The following is a 10,750-nucleotide window of genomic DNA, read 5'->3' on the forward strand; positions in this document are numbered from 1 at the left end:
CACAGCTATCCCCACACCCGTATCTTCTTCAGGATTTCTATAGCATCAGTTTTAGCAACAATTTGGGGCAGCCCTAATCTGTTGAACAACTTTCTGTTACCTGTCCTTACAAAGATTAGATTACCCACCTGCCCCCAAACTTTGTGAATACTGTTTTTGTATTTATTCACGTAGTTTTCCTTTCTCTCACTCTCACCTGCTGCCAAGTAGCCTTTCTGCCATTTTGTGGTTTTGGCTGCCTTTTCTGAACTGGATTCTCAGCATGCATCGTGTAAGCATGTGCAGTAGCACAGAAGCAGCAGGGGTAGGGAAAGATGCTTCTGGAAATTTAGAATGGCTCTTCTAAGCTGGGCAGCTGTGTCTTTTCTAAACAGATGTGATGTTTTAATGATTGTCTAAACTAATGTGAAATCAGGTTATTGACTTCTGTTTTGGGACCTGATGACACTTCCATACCTGCTTTGATGTCTCATTTTCCCTGTGGTTTTTTCTTCAGGCTCTGCAGTTAAAAAAATGTAGTAATAGAGGTGGGGAGAGGGGGAGATTGTTACAATGATCTTACATCAAAAGCTAAGAAATTAACTATTACAGTGCCAAAACTGCAGCTGTCATTAACAAAATTAGGTAGGCTGTTCTATTGGGTTAAAATTGTGCAACTTAATCCATTTTATTATTCATATGCCTTGTTTACAATGCTGAAGTTTTAATAAAAACAGATTTATTTTAGTTCCATCTCTTCTGCTCCTTTGTCCTCAGGAGGAAGCATGAGACAAGGAGCTCCCACTTTCCCTCTATGGCAAATGTCCGATGGGCCAAGCAGGGGAGTTACAAGCCCCGCAGCTGAATTGGCAGAACCCAACATAATCATTTAAGCATGAACCAGACTGTTTTTCTCTCCACTTACTTAAATCCATAATACTTAAATCCATAGTCCTTTGCTGTTGAATTACCGCCAGTGGTTTCCAAATACAAACTCTTTAATAAATAAACAGGGATGAGATGACATGCTTTAGAGTGCAGATGACCAATGCTACTACAGATTGCTTCTATCTGAAAAACACAGATTTGTAAGGGGATGCTGGATGCATGCAAGAAAGGATTACCAGGCACAGATGGCAGTGCTTATTTATAGCAGTAGAGCAAGAATGTAATAGTATTAACAAGTGAAGGGTCTGATTTTGTACATGAGGAAAGTGAAACCCATCACATGGAAATGCAGGAGAGACAGTCACTAATACAAGCTACTGGCGATATTTTCCTGCCTGGTTCATTGTCAGCTACATTAGTGAAGATGCTTGAGCTATGCCCATGCGAACCAGCATTTTAACCCATGTTTTGTCACTGCCCTGAGCCCAAGCTGGAGAATTCCTTCTCCGTTCCAAGGAGAAGGAATAAAAGTATAACATGCTGATAGGGAATCTCACAAGTCCATCTGCATTGCCCACACTCTACCATCATCTGGTGTGCCAAGGTCTACATGAAGGCCAATGTGTTTCACAGAGATTCTAAGAGCTAGACAGGCTGCCAGTCCCACTCTGCCACAGCACCATCTCCTTTACTCCAAAGCAACAGGCAAGAGTATTGAGATGTGATACTTCAGTGATGCCTTGGAAAAAAATTCTCCGTGGGAGATGTACCCATGTTGGATTCCCTATTAAATAAAACCTAAGCAAACCTAGTCATACCCTTTTCAGACCCTTTTATAAAATCTTTACTCAGGGTCCTTACTGTAACTTTAGGGTCCATGAGGATGGAAAAGAACAGAATAAGAACTTTCCATGTCTATCCACCCAAACTGGAAAATATGGAGATTAAGTTAGTATAAATGCATGTCTTTCCAAGCATATAATTGGCCACTTTGAACAGACCATCAAACTTTTCAGACTTATAATGTGTAAGCAATTTATTCTGACTTGCTTATACCAAGATGGTATGCCTGATGCTCTGCTACAGAAAAATACCTGGTGACTGGTTAATTCCAGTGCGAATGTTACAGCTGCATGTGCTGGTCATTTCGTCTCTTCTGTTTGCATGCTATGAATCATAAAGCCTGGTACTGGTTTGCACTAAGGAAATTATCTGAGTTTTTGCAAAAAAAAGTGTTAAAACCACATTTTTCTCTGAAAATGACATAGATAATTGAATCTTTTTTTTTTAGAAATTCTCATTACAACAGTCAGCTCACTGAGCTGTGCTCAATGTGTATCTTCTTGACTATCTGGTTATTTGCCTTTGTTCATAGTTTGCTTTTTTTGTTTGTTTCTTTGTTATTAAAGTTATATACTAAAAATTATTTCACATGATGTCTCTGTTCCCATCAGTCCCTGAACTGTAAAATGGTGTCATGTACTGCTTTGTTCAGCTGACTAACTGCATCTACATCTATAAAATGATTCAGTCCTCAGTGGCCAGAGGTTCATCTTATTATTTTCTTCCCCTTAAATAACTCTTTAAATAAAACATTGAAAATGAAATTGTGGTTCATTAGTTATTGACTTTTTTTTACAAACTGCAATCTTTCTGAATATAATTCACTTCTTCAAGGTTGAAATTCTGATTGTAAATATTAGCTACATTAATGAAAATTGCATGCATAAAACCTTAAGCACAGTGCTGGAAATCTTTCCTCCTCTTTGTTCCCAGGTACAGTCCCTTCTTAGTACCTCAGGCTTGGGGGAGTGGATTTGGCCATAATGCAACTTAGAGAAATAATTTTTTTTTCAAGGACTCTGGAGCAGGTAGAAGGAAATACTAAATTTACAAGAACTTCAGTTTAATACTTTCAATTTTATGCTTTCCATTTATATAATCATGTCAATTTTATAATGGCATAAAGTAGCACTGAAATATTCAATCCAGTATAATCCAATTACTATTTCACTCTCTCAGGCATGTCTTACTCTTAAATAGGAGACAACCACCAAGTGTGATTATTTTATGGATTCACATGTACACTTGATACCCTACATAGGCTATGTCATGACATTTGCCTTTTTCATCTCATGTAACTGTTACTGAGAGGCTGTTTCAGTGCTGTGACATGGAAGGAGATAATAGTTTTTAAAAGGTGATTCTGTAAGCTATGATAGGGGTGCACTTGTTACAAGCAAGTTTGCCAGTGTCTGAAAACAGAGTTTGCAGGGTCAGTCTTCTTTGGGGGAATTTTCTTCTCCCCCACTTAGGATGATACCCCCTAAGCAGCATCAGCATTCTCAGGGATGCACAGATGTGTCTCCAAGGGAAGTTTTATTACTTAAGCCTCCCTTCCAGTGACAGCTCCACGTCAGGAAGAGTGAGCTGTGATGGTCATGTAAGCTTGGTTTATTACTCATAGCTGTTGCCAACATGTGTTGGTAAAAATTCTCCTCAGGCATCAGATGAATTGGGCAAGACATGAATTTTGTGTCACAGCTGCAGCTGAGGAGAATAAGCTGCAACCGGCACAGTAGCACAGCTCCTAGAGGTGACATCTCCACTCCACCAGCAGTTTTCCAAATGCTGTGAAGTTAATTTTCTTTCCACGTTAGGACTAGGAGAAGAAGGCTGCTTTTGTTATTTTTCAGGCTCTAAATTTGTCTCTTTCGTCCTTTGCTATGAGATGGACATTGTTCTTCCCATATATTGCATTTACTTAGAGACTTGCGAGGTGTTCTTAGGAAAAGATGTGTTGTAATGCTACACCTCCAAAGGACTGGGATCAGCAGACTGTACTGTTGTGAAGTGAACTAGTGATCAGGAAGAGGTCTTCTGTCCATCTGTGAAGGCACCAAGAACAGGTAGAGGGGAAACTTATGACTGGTTACGGCTGAGTAGGTCAGGGTGTTGCAGCTGCTGTGGAAACAAAACAGAAGTCCAAAAACACAGCATTGATAATCAAGGCGAAGTGGGTTAATATTTATTTTAACACTCAGGTATCCAGTGCCCCAAATTCCTTAAACAGGTTTTGCCTCCATTACAGAAGTACTGGTAAAATTATTTTTTATATCAGGACCAAAGTTCAAACTTGAAAGCCACAGATGGCCTCAGCATGTAGCTCAGGCCTGCGTGGTTCAGCACCTTCTCTAGTCTGAAGGGCTACAAAGACCTCCAGTTGCATCCAGCCCTGCTGCTGGGTTGCTCTCCAGACTCCAGGACTGTGGATCGGGCTCCACACTCCAGCTTTCTATGAGGACACTCAAAAAGCATCACTTTCTCCTCTCCGCGGTTAGCCTTAGCCTTATTTTCCCTTTAAAATATGCTGGGATTTTTCAGGCAGGCTTCTCCCCCTGCCTATACCTGCAATTATTATTATTGGCAGTTAAGGCTGCCCTTTATTTCCTGGATTAGGTGAGCCTGTCCCCATGTCAGGTTTTCCAAAAGTTGTGGCTTTTTTTTGCTCAGTCTCACAAATAGCACCCTTCCCTTCCAGTTTTTCCTTCCTGCTTCTCTTCTGCATGTTACCACCTCCCCAGCAGCACCTGCAACACAGAAGGACTTCAGAAAGGCATGTACTGACCTTACACTGCAGCTGCTGGTGGCTTTAGGAAGGTGGAAGAGATGCAGCTCTGCTGCTCCTCGGCCCTGTAAAAGGCAAGGATAAGGCCAGTAGGATGTGCTACAGGAACTGGGAGGTTGTGGGAAGGTTTCACTGTACTATGGTAATATCAATACAGCATTATAAGGAATACCCAAATGGCTGATTAATCATCAAATTGTGATGCTGTGCCCGTGCATGATGGTATCTGGGAAAATGCAGCAAGGCAAACTAATTAAAATACTAACCTGGTGTTTCTTTTGCTTTTTTATCCCCTCTTCTTTTTCTCAGGTTTTTTCTCCTTCTTTTCCTTGCCCTTCATTTTCCCTCTTTATTATTTATAAAATTCCCTTTTATCATTTTCTTCCCATCTAGCTCCTTTCATTTCTCCTTTTCTCCTAGCTCCTCTGTGCCCCATATTGCATTTCCCCTTCCATTAATCAGTCCTTCCCCAGATCCTGATATCTCACAGGAACTGTCATTCTAGGGCTTTAAGGCCGATTTTACATTTTTTCCTCTCTTGTTCTTCTCTTATCTGCTTCGCAGGGGTAGGGACTGTTTGTCTGACTGGCAGCACGCTGCTGTTGTGGCTGTTGCTGCTGCTGGAAGAGAAAAACTTGCTGAAGGTCCCTGAAGGGGCTCTACCAAGGTCCAGCTGAGTACTTGCAGTGTTTCACACACAGATTAGGCACTTCACAGAAGAGCCATTTCAATGCAGTCACAGTATAATGTTTGTATGTAAGATGGGATTGATAATGGTGCAGGTGGCACAGAGAGGGAGAAGAATTAAGCAGGCTTTCCAAATGTATCAGCACAAAAATACTCATTTAATCGAGGGGAGGAAAGGACCACTGTCTCTTTCATAGGTATTAGAAATGGCATGCTCCTGGAGCTGTTGGTTTTCATTTTCAGCTATAATAGGCCAGCTGTTACGTCATTTACTGGCACTAATTACTGCAGGGCTTAAGCTAATCTTGTTTCTGAAGAAGCCCAGCTCAGCTGGGCAGTTCCAGTTTTGTCTCTCTGGCCAGCAACAGGGAGGGCTCAGTGGCGCCCAAACATATCTCTGAGCCAGCCTCATTTCTCCTGTGCTTCTGCAAGCTCTTCCATGGGGTGGCCCACATGCACAGAACTTCAGAGGGGCCAGGGTGGCCTTGGTAGAGCTGCTTTCAGCTCACCAGGCCGAGCTTGGCAAGAGCCACTGCACAGCCCAGGGGCAGCCCAGTCCTGTGGCTGCCTCTACAGCTGCAAGCGCTCGGAGGCAGAGGGAAAGAATAGGCATTTTTTTAAATCAGGCATTACTCATTACATCTGGGAGCTGTCTGATGACACATCCTTCTGGAAGATTCTCCCTGTCAGAAGCAAGCTTATTACCAATTCAGTTTATTCTCTCCTATTAGGTTGAACCACAGAGCAGCTGAGTTAAATTGACATCATTGGGTATTACCCAAAGAATGAAATTATTTAGAATTAGAAAGTCTATTCTCCTCCCAAACATTTTTTTTTTAAATTCAAGGATAAATTTAAGGCCCTCTTAACACAGCAGAAGCCGTCATGCTGCAGCCAGAGGATGAGCTTCTGCTGTGGATGGAGGACCCAGGCCCCCTCCACCACCTGCCTGTGGTACCCCCTGGGGACAGATGCTGTGGGGTATCAGGGCTCCCTGAAGCATGGGGCACGGCCTGCGCAAGGCTTGCATCCCGCATGAACAGTCAGAGGCTTCACAGTGTTCAGGAAGTTAATAATCACTTATGAACTCAGAATTTTTTAATGGCTTTTAAACTCAAATTTAATTTCACTTTTAGTCAAGTTGTGTCAAATTTAGCTTAAGATTAGGTGACAGGCAGTCAGGCTGAACTGCTGCTCTGTACCTCTTCGTTTTGCTTTCCTGCCAGCCCCAGATGAATAGATTTACTCTTTTTTTTTTAATTTGCATAAAGGTAGGGATGAGTGTGCTCAAACGAAAATATCTGCATTCCCCAAAGCTTTTATTATGCAAGTAAGCAAACACCACCAATGTAAAATGCCATTGTGTGACATTTGCAGCACCAAACATCCAATTTTGTGTTGGGCAGAAAATGCTTTTCCTGGTGCATAGTTTGATTTATAATTTATTTTCTATCTTTCCCTGTGACCAGAGAAAGGATGTTGGGGATGACAAAGAAACTGTAAAGCCTTTGAGGTTCAATTGACATGTATAAATCATATGTTTGAACCTGAGTCAAGCCCCAGAAATACTTTTCCCCCAGGCTAGATTGGTGGCCGTCCCTGTTTGCTTTTTGATTTTGGGGTTTTTTTTACTTTCTTCTGCAATGTGGGTCGTAACCAGCTTCCTAGGACTGTCTGAACATTTTTGCTTAATAAACTTAGTAGCTGTGCCCTCAAACGTCTCTCTGCTCTCTTCCTCTGGTGTGCTGTATTTTATACAGTCTGTTGTACTAAAAGCAGTAAATGGAGTTTTGACAAGCATTTTGTGGTTTATAGCTTGGTAAGTGTAGGAGATGGGCATTCATCAGACTCCTCTAGGCAGAAATGTCCCTAGCATGACTGCTGGTAGTTGCTGGGGACTGACGTGACTGGTCTCTTCCTCCAGCCTCCCCCACCAAGGGGTACTTTCTTCTAAGAACCTTATAAAAAATGTATTTTAATAGAGTCCAGAGCGTTGCCCCCACTCTTAGAGCTACCGTTTTAAAATAAAAGATGCTATGTCTTTCTTAATAGGAGTGATTTAATCATAGCCTTTGTTCCTGTTCCAGAGAAGACATTGTTTTACACACAACTTGTGATGGGTTTTTTGCATTTAAACATTTTTTGCCTTAGTTTGAAAAGATGTCTTACTATATGCTTTCTCTTGCTAGATGCTTTCATATGCCCCTTCTTTGTTTTCCTGGTAATCTGGGGCACAGGTTATTTTTTCCTCCCTCCTTCTGGCTGTGGGCAGTGACAGTGAAAGGAACAGGTAGACCCAATCTATCAACACATGGCTCTGTGACTGGTGTCACCACCACAACTTTGGGTTTTTCGACAATGGGATGGCCTACATGGCACCAGGATTGCTGGCATCTAATGGGAGCCACCTTTCTCAAAGGGGAAAGAGGGTCTCTGCTCAGGAGCTTGTGGGGCTCATTGGCAGGGCTTTAAACTGGAGGTGAGGGGGGAGGCAGAACATATCAGGCTTGTCTGTGGCAAGCTGTAGGACAATACACAACGGTTAGGGGGACGGCCTGCTAGTATGAGCCCCCAAACTGTTGCCCAGAGGTGTGCTGGCTGCACTGCAGCTCAGTTGAAGTCTTGCAGAGATGAGCTGGGAGCTCCTGGTAGTAGGAGCCAACAAGGAAACTCCCATGAAACACCTTAAGGGAATCAAGGGGTGTTCTGCTAAGAAGGCGACATGGACCACAGCCCGGATGAAACGCCTCTACACTAACACACATAGTATGGAAAACAACAGGAGGAGTTAGAAACTACTGTGCTGCTAGAAAGCTACAACCTGACTGCCATTACTGAAACTTGGTGGGACAAATCCCATGACTGGAATGTGGCTATTGATGGCTACAGGCTGTTCAGAAGGAACAGGCAAGAAAGGAGGGATGGAGGCATTACTCTCTACATCAAGAAATTGATACAGTGTGAAGAGCTGTCCCTGAAGAATAACCACAAGCAGGTCGAAAGCTTATGGGTAAGAATCAGAGACAGAAGCAACACAGAACCTTGTGGTTGGTGTCTACTACAGGCCGCCTGATCAAGAGGACCATACTGATGGAGTCGTCTTCCTCCAGCTCCAGGAGGCTTTGCACTTGCAGGATCTCGTCTTGCTGGGGGACTTCAACCACCCCAACATCTGATGGAAAAGTAGCATGGTGAGCTGTAGGCAATCCAGGAAATTCCTAGAATATGCTGAGGATAACTCCTTAAGCCAGGTAGTAGACACCCCTACCTGAGCGGATGCAATAGTCACCAATGCAAGTGAGCTCATCAGTGACGTCAAGATTGGAGGCAGCCTGGGCTGCAGTGATCACTCCTTGGTGGAGTTCACACTCCTGAGGGATACAGGAAAAGCAAGGAGTATAGTCAGGGCCCTAAATTTTAGGAAAGAGGACTTCCAGCTTTTCAAGGAGTTAGTCAGCAGGACCTCCTGGGAAACAGTCCTCAGGGACAAGGGAACAGGAGAGAGCTGGCAGATCCTTAAGGCTGTGTTCCATACAGTGTAAGAGCTCTCAGTTCCCAGGTGTAAGAAATCAGACAATCAAGGGAAGCGACCAGCATGGCTGAGTCGAGACATGCTGGTCAAACTAAAGAACAAGAGTGAAGTGCACAGGCAGTGGAAGCAGGGACAGGTAACCTGGGAAGAGTATAGGGATGCTGCCCGGTTGTGTAGGGATGGGGTCAGAAGGGCCAAGGTACAGCTGGAGCTGAATTTGGCAAAGGATGCAAAGAATAACAAGGGCTTCCACAGGTATGTCAACAGAAAAGGAAAGTCAAAGAAAGCGTATCTGCCCTGATGAACAACTGTTCTTTATCAACAGATGAGGAGAAGGCTGAGCTACTCAACAACTCTTTTTGCCTCAGTCTTCACTGGTAACCTCTCTTCTCACCCCTCCCAAGCTGATGGACTGCAGGATGGACACCAGGTGGATAAAGTCCCTCCCACTGTAAGGGAAGATCAGGTTCATGACCACCTGAGGAACCTGAATATATACAAGTCTATGGGACCTGATGAGATGCATCCCAGAGCCCTGAGGGAAATGGCTGGTGTAATTGCCAAGCCACTCTCCATGATATTTGAAAAGCCATGGCAGTCAGGTGAAGTCCCAGTGGACTAGAAGTAGGGAAACATTTTGCCCATCTTTAAAAAGGGTAGAAAGGAGGACCCTGGGAACTACCATTCTGTCAGCCAAGCCTCTGTGCCTGGGAAGATCACGGAACAGATCCTCCTAGAAGCTATGCTAAGGCACATGGAGGATAGGGAAGTAATTCAAGACAGCCAGCATGGCTTCACCAAGGGCAAGTCCTGCCTGACCAACGTGGTGACCTTCTATGATGGAGTGACTACATCAGTGGACAAGGGAAGAGCTATGGATGTCATGGTCACCCACAGCATCCTTCTCTCCAACCTGGGGAGATATGGATTTGATGAGTGGACTGTTTGGTGTATAAGGAATTGGTTGGATGGTCGTATCCAGAGGGTAGTGGTCAATGGCTTGACGTCCAGATGGAGACCAGTGACGAATGGTGTTCCTCAAGGGTCCGTACTGGGACCAGTACTGTTTAATATCTTCATCAGTAACATATAACATGACATATTGCGATCAGCTGCACCCTCAGCAAGTCTGCAGATGACACCAAGCTGAGCAGTGCAGTTGACACTCCAGAAGGATGGGATGTGATCCAAAGAGACCTGGACAAGCTGGAGAGGTGGGCCTGTGAGAACCTCCTGAAGTTCAACCAGGCCAAGTGTAAGGTTCTGCATCTGGGTTGGGGCAACCCCCGATATCAATACAGGCTGGGGGATGAAGAGATTGAGAGCAGCCCTGCAGAGGACTTGTGGATACTGGTGGACAAAAAGCTGAACATGAGCCAACAATGGGCACTTGTAGCCCAGAAAGGCAGCCGTATCCTGGGCTGCATCAAAAGAAGTACAGCCAGCAGGTCAAGTAGAGTAGTGTCCCTCTACTCTGCAGTGGTGAGAACCCACCTGGAGTGCTGTGTCCAGCTCTGGAGCCCTTAACACAAGAAGGACATGGACCTGTTGGAGCAGGTCCAGAGGAGGGCCACAAAAATGATGTGAGAGGTGGAGCACTTTTCCTACAAAGACAGGCTGACAGAATTGGGGTTGTTCAGCCTGGAGAAGAGAAGGCTGCGAGGAGACCTTATTGCAGCCTTTCAGTACTTAAAGTGGGACTATAGGAAGGATGGGGATAATCTCTTTGGCAAGGCCTGTTGTGACAGAACAAGGTAATGGTTTTAAACTAAAGGAGGGTAGATTTAGACTGGATATAAGGAAAAAAATTTTTACAATGAGGGTGGTGAAATACTGCACAGGTTGCCCAGAGAGGCTGTGGAGGGCCCATCCCTAGAAACATTCACGGTCAGGTTGGACGGGCCTCTGAGCAACCTGATCTAGTTGAAGATGTCCCTGCTCACTGCAGAGAGGTTGGACTAGATGACCTCTAGTGGTCCCTTCCAACCCAAACCATTCTATGATTCTATGATAATTAAGTGTCTCAAGCTGGTACC

Source organism: Phalacrocorax carbo, chromosome 1 (genome assembly GCF_963921805.1).
Source record: "Phalacrocorax carbo chromosome 1, bPhaCar2.1, whole genome shotgun sequence".
In the NCBI taxonomy this organism is placed as follows: domain Eukaryota; kingdom Metazoa; phylum Chordata; class Aves; order Suliformes; family Phalacrocoracidae; genus Phalacrocorax; species Phalacrocorax carbo.